Below are 14,159 nucleotides of genomic sequence, written 5' to 3' on the forward strand. Positions count from 1 at the left end.
CTGAAAGTGTTAGACTTTTGGCACTCCTGTTCTTATTTTTCTTATTTTTTTTAACGGCCCTGAACAAGAAAGCCAGCCCCTCCAGAAGTAAAGAGCTACATGGTGCTGGCCACAGCCTAGGAGCTTGCATTACAAAACCCCCCCAAAAAAACAAAAAAAGAGAACTTTTTTCAAGAGGTTGCAAGGGAGAACACAGATGTCGCAAGGGAGACCTCAGAGGTCGCAGATGCGACCTCTAGCAACCCCCAACTGACGTCCCCGGGTACAGTGGCAGGAGACATCTCTACCCATATCAACATACGCCCCAGGGTGAAGACAAAGACTTAATTCTGGGCCAGATTTTACATGCCTCGCACCCCCAATGATTAATCTCTCTTTGTGAAACTAAATATCCTCAACATTGGGGTGGAAAATGGTTGCCATCGGCCAATGGAAGTAATACTAGATGAAGGAAGGGACATGCACCAACATTCAACCTGATGCCTCAGAGGAAGTCCAGTTTTTTGCAGCATGTGTTTGTGTGCATGTGTGTCTTGCAAGTCCCAGGTTTGACACCTGATAAGCTCGCCTAGTGGGTTAATGCACCTACCACAGCAATCTATATGAAACCTGCAGGCAACACATCCAGTTCCTGGTGAGATACACGGACAGAGGTGACTTCCCGGAAAAAAGACATTTCAAGGAGCATCATCAGTCTTTGATACTTAGAGGCAGAGCTTTAAGTGGGCTGGGGCTAGCATGGGCCGAGATCCGGCAGTCTCCAGAAAAGGCTCCTAAGCCGGGGCCCTGCCGGGGACTCACCCCCGACTAGACCCAGCCATGCTGACACCTGAGGCCGCCCGTGCAGCGGCTGCACGGTTACACAAGCTGCGTGCAGGTGTCAGCACTACGGATTAGAAAAAAAGTAATTGCCTTTTCTTTTTTTCTAAACCGAAGTGCTGTCACCTGCAAGCAGCAGGTGCAACCGTCCAGTGCGGGCTGCCTGGTGGCTCTGTACTCTGAAACAGGAGGAGGGCTGGACTGCCAGGCCTCCTTTTGTTTCTGAGTAAATAGCCATCACCCAGCATGAAGCCCCTGCGCTACTCACGCTGGCTGATGGCTATTTACTCAGAAACAAAAGGCGAGCTGGGCAGTTCAGACCTCCTCCTGTTTCAGAGTACAGAGCCATCAGCAGCAGGCATCACTTTCATTCAAGGAGCCTGTGGTAAAGCATTGCAGCATGTGGCTCCTTGAATGAAAAGGCTGCCTGCTGGGTGTGTGCTGTGGCATTCTGGGGTCACACCTTTGCTCCGCTTAGCCGCTTCTTTTGTTTAAAAGGAGGGGATGTGCGCATTAAAGGTAATAATGCCAGTGCATCCCAGCTCTGCTTCTTTTAGCAGCCCCCAACTCTTAGGTGAGGGGGGTTCTTGATAGGGGCGTGGACTAAGCACACCCATGCCTAGGCCACGCCCCCTAACGAGAGCCCCCCTCAATTTCTAATCCCACTTAAAGCACTGCTTAGAGTCACCTTGGAAGTGACTTTAGAATAGGTTGCCATAAGTAAGCCAAGTGGCAAATAACTTTGTGGTGCAAAATACCTAAATTGGACTAGTATTATATATGGAGCAACTCTATAGTCATTAGGCATTGAGGCTTGGACAGGACAGCTGCCCCTCATAATGTAGCCTCGAGCGTGGAGTCTATAATGGCAGCAGTCCGTGGCAGCAGTAAGCCTTCCCAAAAGTGGTTGTAATTGGCCCAAAGACGACATCTTGTGCAAATGCTCTTATCCAGTGCATGCCAAAGTATGGCCTAGATGTCACCTGCTCCATCTTGTCAGGCGCGTCTCATGGGCTGCAAGTCGCCTTCCCATGTGCTGACCGCAGGCGCTAAGGGCTCAATGGGAATGTACTAAGAACATTGTTCTGCTGACAGCAGCTGCTAGTAGCTGTTGCTTTGTACGTGAGTATTAATGGCCGGTTAGCTCAGTTGGTTAGAGCGTGGTGCTAATAACGCCAAGGTCGCGGGTTCGATCCCCGTACTGGCCACACCTTTTTAAGTTTCCTTTTAAAATTGGAGCTTCATGAATGAAGAACTCTCATTGGACGAATATGAAATCTGTAAAATAATAAGCCGATGTGGAATTCTGAGTAATAGCACAATATAAGCAAAGACTTCCTCTGGCTAATGCCAAAAACAGTTCTTTGGCTCCTGAAATGACTACATGTCCTAGTGCTGTAGCAAAAGGACTGCAAGAAGGCAGTCTATCCGTGGTCCTCCTCTTCTTAGCCTGTGGTGGCAGCACAGGTATTTCCCTCCAGTCCCAAATTGATAACATCACTCCAACTTTGCAGTGTGCTGACATCTCAGGAGTCTTCTGGCTTCTGAATTGTGGGAGTCGGATCAACCTGCGGGCAGGAGATGGGCCCAACATCGCAGCACAGCACCCCTCTGGCCCGCCATGGGTAACTTAAACTTTGGACACCCCCTGGGCATCCCCCCTTTTTTGCAGGCCCCCCATCAATCAAATCGCCGTGTACCAATCTTTCCTCTTGGTTTCCTCTACAAGGTCTCATTGTTTGGAATAGGTCAAGGACCTGCTGGGATATCCTATCAGCAGCATCCCTGCCCCACTTAGCCGTGCCCAGCTTCTGATCCTGGCAAATGCTATGGGACCTGGGCAGTCATTGCCAAAGAATGGCAACTGATTTATTGCCTGTGCAAATGATAACCATGCCCGGCAAATGTGTGAGTGCAAAGGCAATTGATTAGAATTCCTGTAAATGGAGCAGGTATCTGGCAAATGATAACAGGGTTGTCACCCACTCAACTGAAAATGTTGCAGGCAGGAGGCATGACTGCGCAACGATGCTCAGTACGGCGGGGTAGAAGCGGCTTGGAATGGGAGTAAGCAAGAGCACAACAAATCTCACAGCTTTGAGAGCAGAGAGTGAGTGTTTAAACAATCATTAACAGGCAGCAACCCCAAAGGGACGTCATTTCACCAAAATGCCAGGGGTAGCGGAAGTGACATCACACGACCCTTGACCCCCTGATGACATCACAGGAAGTGATGTCATTTGACCCCACCCTGAAGTGATATCGCAGGAAGCGATGGAACACAACCTTTCACCCGTTGACGAAACAGGCAGTGGCATCACATAGCACTGTACACCACGAAAAATATGGTTACAATATCACTATAGTGTGATGTACATAATGTGATGTACATTTCATACAAGAATGGATCGCCATATGTATTGTTAAGATCAGAGTGTATAGGCCCATATTCCCAAATTACTGTGAATGCAAGCAGAAGTCCATGACCAAATGATAATGATGTGTTATTATATAGCACTTACGCTTAAGCGCTTTATATAGTAAAAATATACACCCAATATCACCCAACATGTGTTGGTACTCATTTATCGACCTCAGAAAGATGAAAGGCTGAGTTGAGGCGTTTAAGAACAGACTAAATCAGTGACTCACCCCCTGAAGTGTGCCTGAAATAAACCTTTAATGAGTCTAGCAATGATTGTATAGCATTCCAGAAAGACACATTATTTGGTATTCCTATTCTTTCTAATTTAGGGTCAGTGCTGAAAGTGTTAGACTTTTGGCACTCCTGTTCTTATTTTTCTTATTTTTTTTAACGGCCCTGAACAAGAAAGCCAGCCACTCCAGAAGTAAAGAGCTACATGGTGCTGGCCACAGCCTAGGAGCTTGCATTACAAAACCCCCCCAAAAAAACAAAAAAAGAGAACTTTTTTCAAGAGGTTGCAAGGGAGAACACAGATGTCGCAAGGGAGACCTCAAAGGTCGCAGATGCGACCTCTGGTGACCCCCAACTGACGTCCCCGGGTACAGTGGCAGGAGACATCTCTGCCCATATCAATATACGCCCCAGGGTGAAGACAAAGACTTAATGCTGGGCCAGATTTTACATGCCTCGCACCTCCAATGATTATTCTCTCTTTGTGAAACTAAATATCCTCAATATTGGGGTGGAAAATGGTTGCCATTGGCCAATGGAAGTAATACTAGATGAAGGAAGGGACATGCACCAACATTCAACCTGATGCCTCAGAGGAAGTCCCGTTTTTTGCAGCATGTGTTTGTGCGCATGTGTGTCTTGCAAGTCCCAGGTTTGAAACCTGATAAGCTCGCCTAGTGGGTTAATGCACCTACCACAGCAATCTATATGTAACCTGCAGGCAACACATCCAGTTCCTGGTGAGATACAAGGACAGAAGTGACTTCCCGGAAAAAGACATTTCAAGGAGCATCATCAGTCTTTGATACTTAGAGTCAGAGCTTTAAGTGGGCTGGGGCTAGCATGGGCCGAGCCCCGGCAGTCTCCAGAAAAAGCTCCTAAACCGGGGCCCTGCCGGGACTCACCCCCGACTAGCCCCAGCCATGCTGACACCTGAGGCTGCCCGTGCAGCGGCTGCACGGTTACACAAGCTGCCTGCAGGTGTCAGCACTACGGTTTAGAAAAAAAGTAATTGCCTTTTCTTTTTTTCTAAACCGAAGTGCTGTCACCTGCAAGCAGCAGGTGCAACCGTCCAGTGCAGGCTGCCTGGTGGCTCTGTACTCTGAAACAGGAGGAGGGCTGGACTGCCAGGCCTCCTTTTGTTTCTGAGTAAATAGCCATCACCCAGCATGAAGCCCCTGCGCTACTCACGCTGGCTGATGGCTATTTACTCAGAAACAAAAGGCGAGCTGGGCAGTTCAGACCTCCTCCTGTTTCAGAGTACAGAGCCATCAGCAGCAGGCATCACTTTCATTCAAGGAGCCTGTGGTAAAGCATTGCAGCATGTGGCTCCTTGAATGAAAAGGCTGCCTGCTGGGTGTGAGCTGTGGCATTCTGGTGTCACACCTTTGCTCCGCTTAGCCGCTTCTTTTGTTTAAAAGGAGGGGCTGGGCGCATTAAAGGTAATAATGCCAGTGCACCCCAGCTCTGCTTCTTTTAGCAACCCTCACCTCTTAGGCGAGGGGGGCTCTTGATGGGGGCGTGGACTAAGCACACCCATGCCTAGGCCACGCCCCCTAACGAGAGCCCCCCTCAATTTCTAATCCCACTTAAAGCACTGCTTAGAGTCACCTTGGAAGTGACTTTAGAATAGGTTGCCATAAGTAAGCCAAGTGGCAAATAACTTTGTGGTGCAAAATACCTAAATTGGACTAGTATTATATATGGAGCAACTCTATAGTCATTAGGCATTGAGGCTTGGACAGGACAGCTGCCCCTCATAATGTAGCCTCGAGCGTGGAGTCTATAATGGCAGCAGTCCGTGGCAGCAGTAAGCCTTCCCAAAAGTGGTTGTAATTGGCCCAAAGACGACATCTTGTGCAAATGCTCTTATCCAGTGCATGCCAAAGTATGGCCTAGATGTCACCTGCTCCATCTTGTCAGGCGCGTCTCATGGGCTGCAAGTCGCCTTCCCATGTGCTGACCGCAGGCGCTAAGGGCTCAATGGGAATGTACTAAGAACATTGTTCTGCTGACAGCAGCTGCTAGTAGCTGTTGCTTTGTACGTGAGTATTAATGGCCGGTTAGCTCAGTTGGTTAGAGCGTGGTGCTAATAACGCCAAGGTCGCGGGTTCGATCCCCGTACTGGCCACACCTTTTTAAGTTTCCTTTTAAAATTGGAGCTTCATGAATGAAGAACTCTCATTGGACGAATATGAAATCTGTAAAATAATAAGCCGATGTGGAATTCTGAGTAATAGCACAATATAAGCAAAGACTTCCTCTGGCTAATGCCAAAAACAGTTCTTTGGCTCTTGAAATGACTACATGTCCTAGTGCTGTAGCAAAAGGACTGCAAGAAGGCAGTCTATCCGTGGTCCTCCTCTTCTTAGCCTGTGGTGGCAGCACAGGTATTTCCCTCCAGTCCCAAATTGATAACATCACTCCAACTTTGCAGTGTGCTGACATCTCAGGAGTCTTCTGGCTTCTGAATTGTGGGAGTCGGATCAACCTGCGGGCAGGAGATGGGCCCAACATCGCAGCACAGCACCCCTCTGGCCCGCCATGGGTAACTTAAACTTTGGACACCCCCTGGGCATCCCCCCTTTTTTGCAGGCCCCCCATCAATCAAATCGCCGTGTACCAATCTTTCCTCTTGGTTTCCTCTACAAGGTCTCATTGTTTGGAATAGGTCAAGGACCTGCTGGGATATCCTATCAGCAGCATCCCTGCCCCACTTAGCCGTGCCCAGCTTCTGATCCTGGCAAATGCTATGGGACCTGGGCAGTCATTGCCAAAGAATGGCAACTGATTGATTGCCTGTGCAAATGATAACCATGCCCGGCAAATGTGTGAGTGCAAAGGCAATTGATTACAATTCCTGTAAATGGAGTAGGTATCTGGCAAATGATAACAGGGTTGTCACCCACTCAACTGAAAATGTTGCAGGCAGGAGGCATGACTGCGCAACGATGCTCAGTACGGCGGGGTAGAAGCGGCTTGGAATGGGAGTAAGCAAGAGCACAACAAATCTCACAGCTTTGAGAGCAGAGAGTGAGTGTTTAAACAATCATTAACAGGCAGCAACCCCAAAGGGACGTCATTTCACCAAAATGCCAGGGGTAGCGGAAGTGACATCACACGACCCTTGACCCCCTGATGACATCACAGGAAGTGATGTCATTTGACCCCACCCTGAAGTGATATCGCAGGAAGCGATGGAACACAACCTTTCACCCGTTGACGAAACAGGCAGTGGCATCACATAGCACTGTACACCACGAAAAATATGGTTACAATATCACTATAGTGTGATGTACATAATGTGATGTACATTTCATACAAGAATGGATCGCCATATGTATTGTTAAGATCAGAGTGTATAGGCCCATATTCCCAAATTACTGTGAATGCAAGCAGAAGTCCATGACCAAATGATAATGATGTGTTATTATATAGCACTTACGCTTAAGCGCTTTATATAGTAAAAATATACACCCAATATCACCCAACATGTGTTGGTACTCATTTATCGACCTCAGAAAGATGAAAGGCTGAGTTGAGGCGTTTAAGAACAGACTAAATCAGTGACTCACCCCCTGAAGTGTGCCTGAAAAAAACCTTTAATGAGTCTAGCAATGATTGTATAGCATTCCAGAAAGACACATTATTTGGTATTCCTATTCTTTCTAATTTAGGGTCAGTGCTGAAAGTGTTAGACTTTTGGCACTCCTGTTCTTATTTTTCTTATTTTTTTTAACGGCCCTGAACAAGAAAGCCAGCCACTCCAGAAGTAAAGAGCTACATGGTGCTGGCCACAGCCTAGGAGCTTGCATTACAAAACCCCCCCAAAAAAACAAAAAAAGAGAACTTTTTTCAAGAGGTTGCAAGGGAGAACACAGATGTCGCAAGGGAGACCTCAAAGGTCGCAGATGCGACCTCTGGTGACCCCCAACTGACGTCCCCGGGTACAGTGGCAGGAGACATCTCTGCCCATATCAATATACGCCCCAGGGTGAAGACAAAGACTTAATGCTGGGCCAGATTTTACATGCCTCGCACCTCCAATGATTATTCTCTCTTTGTGAAACTAAATATCCTCAATATTGGGGTGGAAAATGGTTGCCATTGGCCAATGGAAGTAATACTAGATGAAGGAAGGGACATGCACCAACATTCAACCTGATGCCTCAGAGGAAGTCCCGTTTTTTGCAGCATGTGTTTGTGCGCATGTGTGTCTTGCAAGTCCCAGGTTTGAAACCTGATAAGCTCGCCTAGTGGGTTAATGCACCTACCACAGCAATCTATATGTAACCTGCAGGCAACACATCCAGTTCCTGGTGAGATACACGGACAGAAGTGACTTCCCGGAAAAAGACATTTCAAGGAGCATCATCAGTCTTTGATACTTAGAGTCAGAGCTTTAAGTGGGCTGGGGCTAGCATGGGCCGAGCCCCGGCAGTCTCCAGAAAAAGCTCCTAAACCGGGGCCCTGCCGGGACTCACCCCCGACTAGCCCCAGCCATGCTGACACCTGAGGCTGCCCGTGCAGCGGCTGCACGGTTACACAAGCTGCCTGCAGGTGTCAGCACTACGGTTTAGAAAAAAAGTAATTGCCTTTTCTTTTTTTCTAAACCGAAGTGCTGTCACCTGCAAGCAGCAGGTGCAACCGTCCAGTGCAGGCTGCCTGGTGGCTCTGTACTCTGAAACAGGAGGAGGGCTGGACTGCCAGGCCTCCTTTTGTTTCTGAGTAAATAGCCATCACCCAGCATGAAGCCCCTGCGCTACTCACGCTGGCTGATGGCTATTTACTCAGAAACAAAAGGCGAGCTGGGCAGTTCAGACCTCCTCCTGTTTCAGAGTACAGAGCCATCAGCAGCAGGCATCACTTTCATTCAAGGAGCCTGTGGTAAAGCATTGCAGCATGTGGCTCCTTGAATGAAAAGGCTGCCTGCTGGGTGTGAGCTGTGGCATACTGGTGTCACACCTTTGCTCCGCTTAGCCGCTTCTTTTGTTTAAAAGGAGGGGCTGGGCGCATTAAAGGTAATAATGCCAGTGCACCCCAGCTCTGCTTCTTTTAGCAACCCTCACCTCTTAGGCGAGGGGGGCTCTTGATGGGGGCGTGGACTAAGCACACCCATGCCTAGGCCACACCCCCTAACGAGAGCCCCCCTCAATTTCTAATCCCACTTAAAGCACTGCTTAGAGTCACCTTGGAAGTGACTTTAGAATAGGTTGCCATAAGTAAGCCAAGTGGCAAATAACTTTGTGGTGCAAAATACCTAAATTGCACTAGTATTATATATGGAGCAACTCTATAGTCATTAGGCATTGAGGCTTGGCCAGGACAGCTGCCCCTCATAATGTAGCCTCGAGCGTGGAGTCTATAATGGCAGCAGTCCGTGGCAGCAGTAAACCTTCCCAAAACTGGTTGTAACTAGCCCAAAGACGACATCTTGTGCAAATGCTCTTATCCAGTGCATGCCAAAGAATGGCCTAGATGTCACCTGCTCCATCTTGTCAGGCGCGTCTCATGGGCTGCAAGTCGCCTTCCCATGTGCTGACCGCAGGCGCTACGGGCTCAATAGGAATGTACTAAGAACATTGTTCTGCTGACAGCAGCTGCTAGTAGCTGTTGCTGTGCACGTGAGTGTTAATGGCCGGTTAGCTCAGTTGGTTAGAGCGTGGTGCTAATAACGCCAAGGTCGCGGGTTCGATCCCCGTACTGGCCACACCTTTTTAAGTTTCCTTTTAAAATTGGAGCGTCATGAATGAAGAACTCTCATTCGACGAATATGAAATCTGTAAAATAATAAGCCGATGTGGAATTCTGAGTAATAGCACAATATAAGCAAAGACGTCCTCTGGCTAATGCCAAAAACAGTTCTTTGGCTCCTGAAATGACTACATGCCCTAGTGCTGTAGCAAAAGGACTGCAAGAAGACAGTCTATCCGTGGTCCTCCTCTTCTTAGCCGACGGTGGCAGCACAGGTATTTCCCGCCAGTCCCAAATTGATGACATCACTCCAAGTTTGCAGTGTGCTGACATCTCAGGAGTCTTCTGGCTTCTGAATTGTGGGAGTCGGATCACCCTGCGGGGAGGAGATGGGCCCAACATCGCAGCACAGCACCCCTCTGGCCCGCCATGGGTAACTTAAACTTTGAACACCCCCTGGGAATCCCCCCTTTTTTGCAGGTCCCCCATCAATCAAATCGCTGTGTACCAATCTTTCCTCTTGGTTTCCTCTACAAGGTCTCATTGTTTGGAATAGGACAAGGACCTGCTGGGATATCCTATCAGCAGCATCCCTGCCCCACTTAGCCGTGCCCAGCTTCTGATCCTGGCAAATGCTATGGGACTTGGGCAGTCATTGCCAAAGAATGGCAACTGATTGATTACCTGTGCAAATGATACCCATGCCCGGCAAATGTGTGAGTGCAAAGGCAATTGATTACAATTCCTGTAAATGGAGAAGGCATCTGGCAAATGATAACAGGGCTGTCACCCACTCAACTGAAAATGTTGCAGGCAGGAGGCATGACTGCGCAACGATGCTCAGTACGGCGGGGTAGAAGCGGCTTGGAATGGGAGTAAGCAAGAGCACAACAAATCTCATAGCTTTGAGAGCAGAGAGTGAGTGTTTAAACAATCATTAACAGGCAGCAACCCCAAAGGGACGTCATTTCACCAAAATGCCAGGGGTAGCGGAAGTGACATCACACGACCCTTGACCCCCTGATGACATCACAGGAAGTGATGTCATTTGACCCCACCCTGAAGTGATATCGCAGGAAGCGATGGAACACAACCTTTCACCCGTTGACGAAACAGCAAGTGGCATCACATAGCATTGTACACCACGAAAAATATGGTTACAATATCACTATAGTGTGATGTACATAATGTGATGTACATTTTATACAAGAATGGATCGCCATATGTATTGTTAAGATCAGAGTGTATAGGCCCATATTCCCAAATTACTGTGAATGCAAGCAGAAGTCCATGACCAAATGATAATTATGTGTTATTATATAGCACTTACGCTTAAGCGCTTTATATTGTAAAAATATACACCCAATATCACCCAACATGTGTTGGTACTCATTTATCGACCTCAGAAAGATGAAAGGCTGAGTTGAGGCGTTTAAGAACAGACTAAATCAGTGACTCACCCCCTGAAGTGTGCCTGAAATAAACCTTTAATGAGTCTAGCAATTATTGTATAGCATTCCAGAAAGACACATTATTTGGTATTCCTATTCTTTCTTATTTAGGGTCAGTGCTGAAAGTGTTAGACTTTTGGCACTCCTGTTCTTATTTTTCTTATTTTTTTTAACGGCCCTGAACAAGAAAGCCAGCCCCTCCAGAAGTAAAGAGCTACATGGTGCTGGCCACAGCCTAGGAGCTTGCATTACAAACCCCCCCCAAAAAAACAAAAAAAGAGAACTTTTTTCAAGAGGTTGCAAGGGAGAACACAGATGTCGCAAGGGAGACCTCAGAGGTCGCAGATGCGACCTCTAGCAACCCCCAACTGACGTCCCCGGGTACAGTGGCAGGAGACATCTCTACCCATATCAACATACGCCCCAGGGTGAAGACAAAGACTTAATTCTGGGCCAGATTTTACATGCCTCGCACCCCCAATAATTAATCTCTCTTTGTGAAACTAAATATCCTCAACATTGGGGTGGAAAATGGTTGCCATCGGCCAATGGAAGTAATACTAGATGAAGGAAGGGACATGCACCAACATTCAACCTGATGCCTCAGAGGAAGTCCAGTTTTTTGCAGCATGTGTTTGTGTGCATGTGTGTCTTGCAAGTCCCAGGTTTGACACCTGATAAGCTCGCCTAGTGGGTTAATGCACCTACCACAGCAATCTATATGTAACCTGCAGGCAACACATCCAGTTCCTGGTGAGATACACGGACAGAGGTGACTTCCCGGAAAAAAGACATTTCAAGGAGCATCATCAGTCTTTGGTACTTAGAGGCAGAGCTTTAAGTGGGCTGGGGCTAGCATGGGCCGAGATCCGGCAGTCTCCAGAAAAGGCTCCTAAGCCGGGGCCCTGCCGGGGACTCACCCCCGACTAGTCCCAGCCATGCTGACACCTGAGGCCGCCCGTGCAGCGGCTGCACGGTTACACAAGCTGCCTGCAGGTGTCAGCACTACGGATTAGAAAAAAAGTAATTGCCTTTTCTTTTTTTCTAAACCGAAGTGCTGTCACCTGCAAGCAGCAGGTGCAACCGTCCAGTGCGGGCTGCCTGGTGGCTCTGTACTCTGAAACAGGAGGAGGGCTGGACTGCCAGGCCTCCTTTTGTTTCTGAGTAAATAGCCATCACCCAGCATGAAGCCCCTGCGCTACTCACGCTGGCTGATGGCTATTTACTCAGAAACAACTGAGCAGAAACTGCTGGGCAGTTCAGACCTCCTCCTGTTTCAGAGTACAGAGCCATCAGCAGCAGGCATCACTTTCATTCAAGGAGCCTGTGGTAAAGCATTGCAGCATGTGGCTCCTTGAATGAAAAGGCTGCCTGCTGGGTGTGTGCTGTGGCATTCTGGGGTCACACCTTTGCTCCGCTTAGCCGCTTCTTTTGTTTAAAAGGAGGGGATGTGCGCATTAAAGGTAATAATGCCAGTGCATCCCAGCTCTGCTTCTTTTAGCAGCCCCCAACTCTTAGGTGAGGGGGGTTCTTGATGGGGGCGTGGACTAAGCACACCCATGCCTAGGCCACGCCCCCTAACGAGAGCCCCCCTCAATTTCTAATCCCACTTAAAGCACTGCTTAGAGTCACCTTGGAAGTGACTTTAGAATAGGTTGCCATAAGTAAGCCAAGTGGCAAATAACTTTGTGGTGCAAAATACCTAAATTGGACTAGTATTATATATGGAGCAACTCTATAGTCATTAGGCATTGAGGCTTGGACAGGACAGCTGCCCCTCATAATGTAGCCTCGAGCATGGAGTCTATAATGGCAGCAGTCCGTGGCAGCAGTAAGCCTTCCCAAAAGTGGTTGTAACTGGCCCAAAGACGACATCTTGTGCAAATGCTCTTATCCAGTGCATGCCAAAGTATGGCCTAGATGTCACCTGCTCCATCTTGTCAGGCGCGTCTCATGGGCTGCAAGTCGCCTTCCCATGTGCTGACCGCAGGCGCTAAGGGCTCAATGGGAACGTACTAAGAACATTGTTCTGCTGACAGCAGCTGCTAGTAGCTGTTGCTTTGTACGTGAGTATTAATGGACGGTTAGCTCAGTTGGTTAGAGCGTGGTGCTAATAACGCCAAGGTCGGGGGTTCGAATCCCGTACTGGCCACACCTTTTTAAGTTTCCTTTTAAAATTGGAGCTTCATGAATGAAGAACTCTCATTGGACGAATATGAAATCTGTAAAATAATAAGCCGATGTGGAATTCTGAGTAATAGCACAATATAAGCAAAGACTTCCTCTGGCTAATGCCAAAAACAGTTCTTTGGCTCCTGAAATGACTACATGTCCTAGTGCTGTAGCAAAAGGACTGCAAGAAGGCAGTCTATCCGTGGTCCTCCTCTTCTTAGCCTGTGGTGGCAGCACAGGTATTTCCCTCCAGTCCCAAATTGATAACATCACTCCAACTTTGCAGTGTGCTGACATCTCAGGAGTCTTCTGGCTTCTGAATTGTGGGAGTCGGATCAACCTGCGGGCAGGAGATGGGCCCAACATCGCAGCACAGCACCCCTCTGGTCCGCCATGGGTAACTTAAACTTTGGACACCCCCTGGGCATCCCCCCTTTTTTGCAGGCCCCCCATCAATCAAATCGCCGTGTACCAATCTTTCCTCTTGGTTTCCTCTACAAGGTCTCATTGTTTGGAATAGGCCAAGGACCTGCTGGGATATCCTATCAGCAGCATCCCTGCCCCACTTAGCCGTGCCCAGCTTCTGATCCTGGCAAATGCTATGGGACCTGGGCAGTCATTGCCAAAGAATGGCAACTGATTGATTGCCTGTGCAAATGATAACCATGCCCGGCAAATGTGTGAGTGCAAAGGCAATTGATTAGAATTCCTGTAAATGGAGTAGGTATCTGGCAAATGATAACAGGGTTGTCACCCACTCAACTGAAAATGTTGCAGGCAGGAGGCATGACTGCGCAACGATGCTCAGTACGGCGGGGTAGAAGCGGCTTGGAATGGGAGTAAGCAAGAGCACAACAAATCTCACAGCTTTGAGAGCAGAGAGTGAGTGTTTAAACAATCATTAACAGGCAGCAACCCCAAAGGGACGTCATTTCACCAAAATGCCAGGGGTAGCGGAAGTGACATCACACGACCCTTGACCCCCTGATGACATCACAGGAAGTGATGTCATTTGACCCCACCCTGAAGTGATATCGCAGGAAGCGATGGAACACAACCTTTCACCCGTTGACGAAACAGGCAGTGGCATCACATAGCACTGTACACCACGAAAAATATGGTTACAATATCACTATAGTGTGATGTACATAATGTGATGTACATTTCATACAAGAATGGATCGCCATATGTATTGTTAAGATCAGAGTGTATAGGCCCATATTCCCAAATTACTGTGAATGCAAGCAGAAGTCCATGACCAAATGATAATGATGTGTTATTATATAGCACTTACGCTTAAGCGCTTTATATAGTAAAAATAAACACCCAATATCACCCAACATGTGTTGGTACTCATTTATCGACCT

At 48.1% G+C, this 14,159-nt stretch overlaps 3 non-coding genes across 3 annotated transcripts; all 3 read left to right on the forward strand.

The window, feature by feature from the left end:
- Window positions 1–1,953: 1,953 nt before the first annotated feature.
- TRNAI-AAU (transfer RNA isoleucine (anticodon AAU)) lies at window positions 1,954–2,027 on the forward strand. Its single transcript has one exon. It is a non-coding gene; the product is annotated as a tRNA-Ile (tRNA).
- A 3,505-nt stretch (window positions 2,028–5,532) lies between these two features.
- On the forward strand, window positions 5,533–5,606 carry TRNAI-AAU (transfer RNA isoleucine (anticodon AAU)). The gene has a single exon. It is a non-coding gene; the product is annotated as a tRNA-Ile (tRNA).
- Window positions 5,607–9,111: 3,505 nt separating this feature from the next.
- TRNAI-AAU (transfer RNA isoleucine (anticodon AAU)) lies at window positions 9,112–9,185 on the forward strand. The gene has a single exon. It is a non-coding gene; the product is annotated as a tRNA-Ile (tRNA).
- The last annotated feature ends 4,974 nt before the right edge of the window (window positions 9,186–14,159 follow it).

The sequence above is a fragment of the Ambystoma mexicanum genome, chromosome 1p (assembly GCF_040938575.1).
Source record: "Ambystoma mexicanum isolate Mex_15411 chromosome 1p, UKY_AmexF1_1, whole genome shotgun sequence".
In the NCBI taxonomy this organism is placed as follows: Eukaryota; Metazoa; Chordata; class Amphibia; order Caudata; family Ambystomatidae; genus Ambystoma; species Ambystoma mexicanum.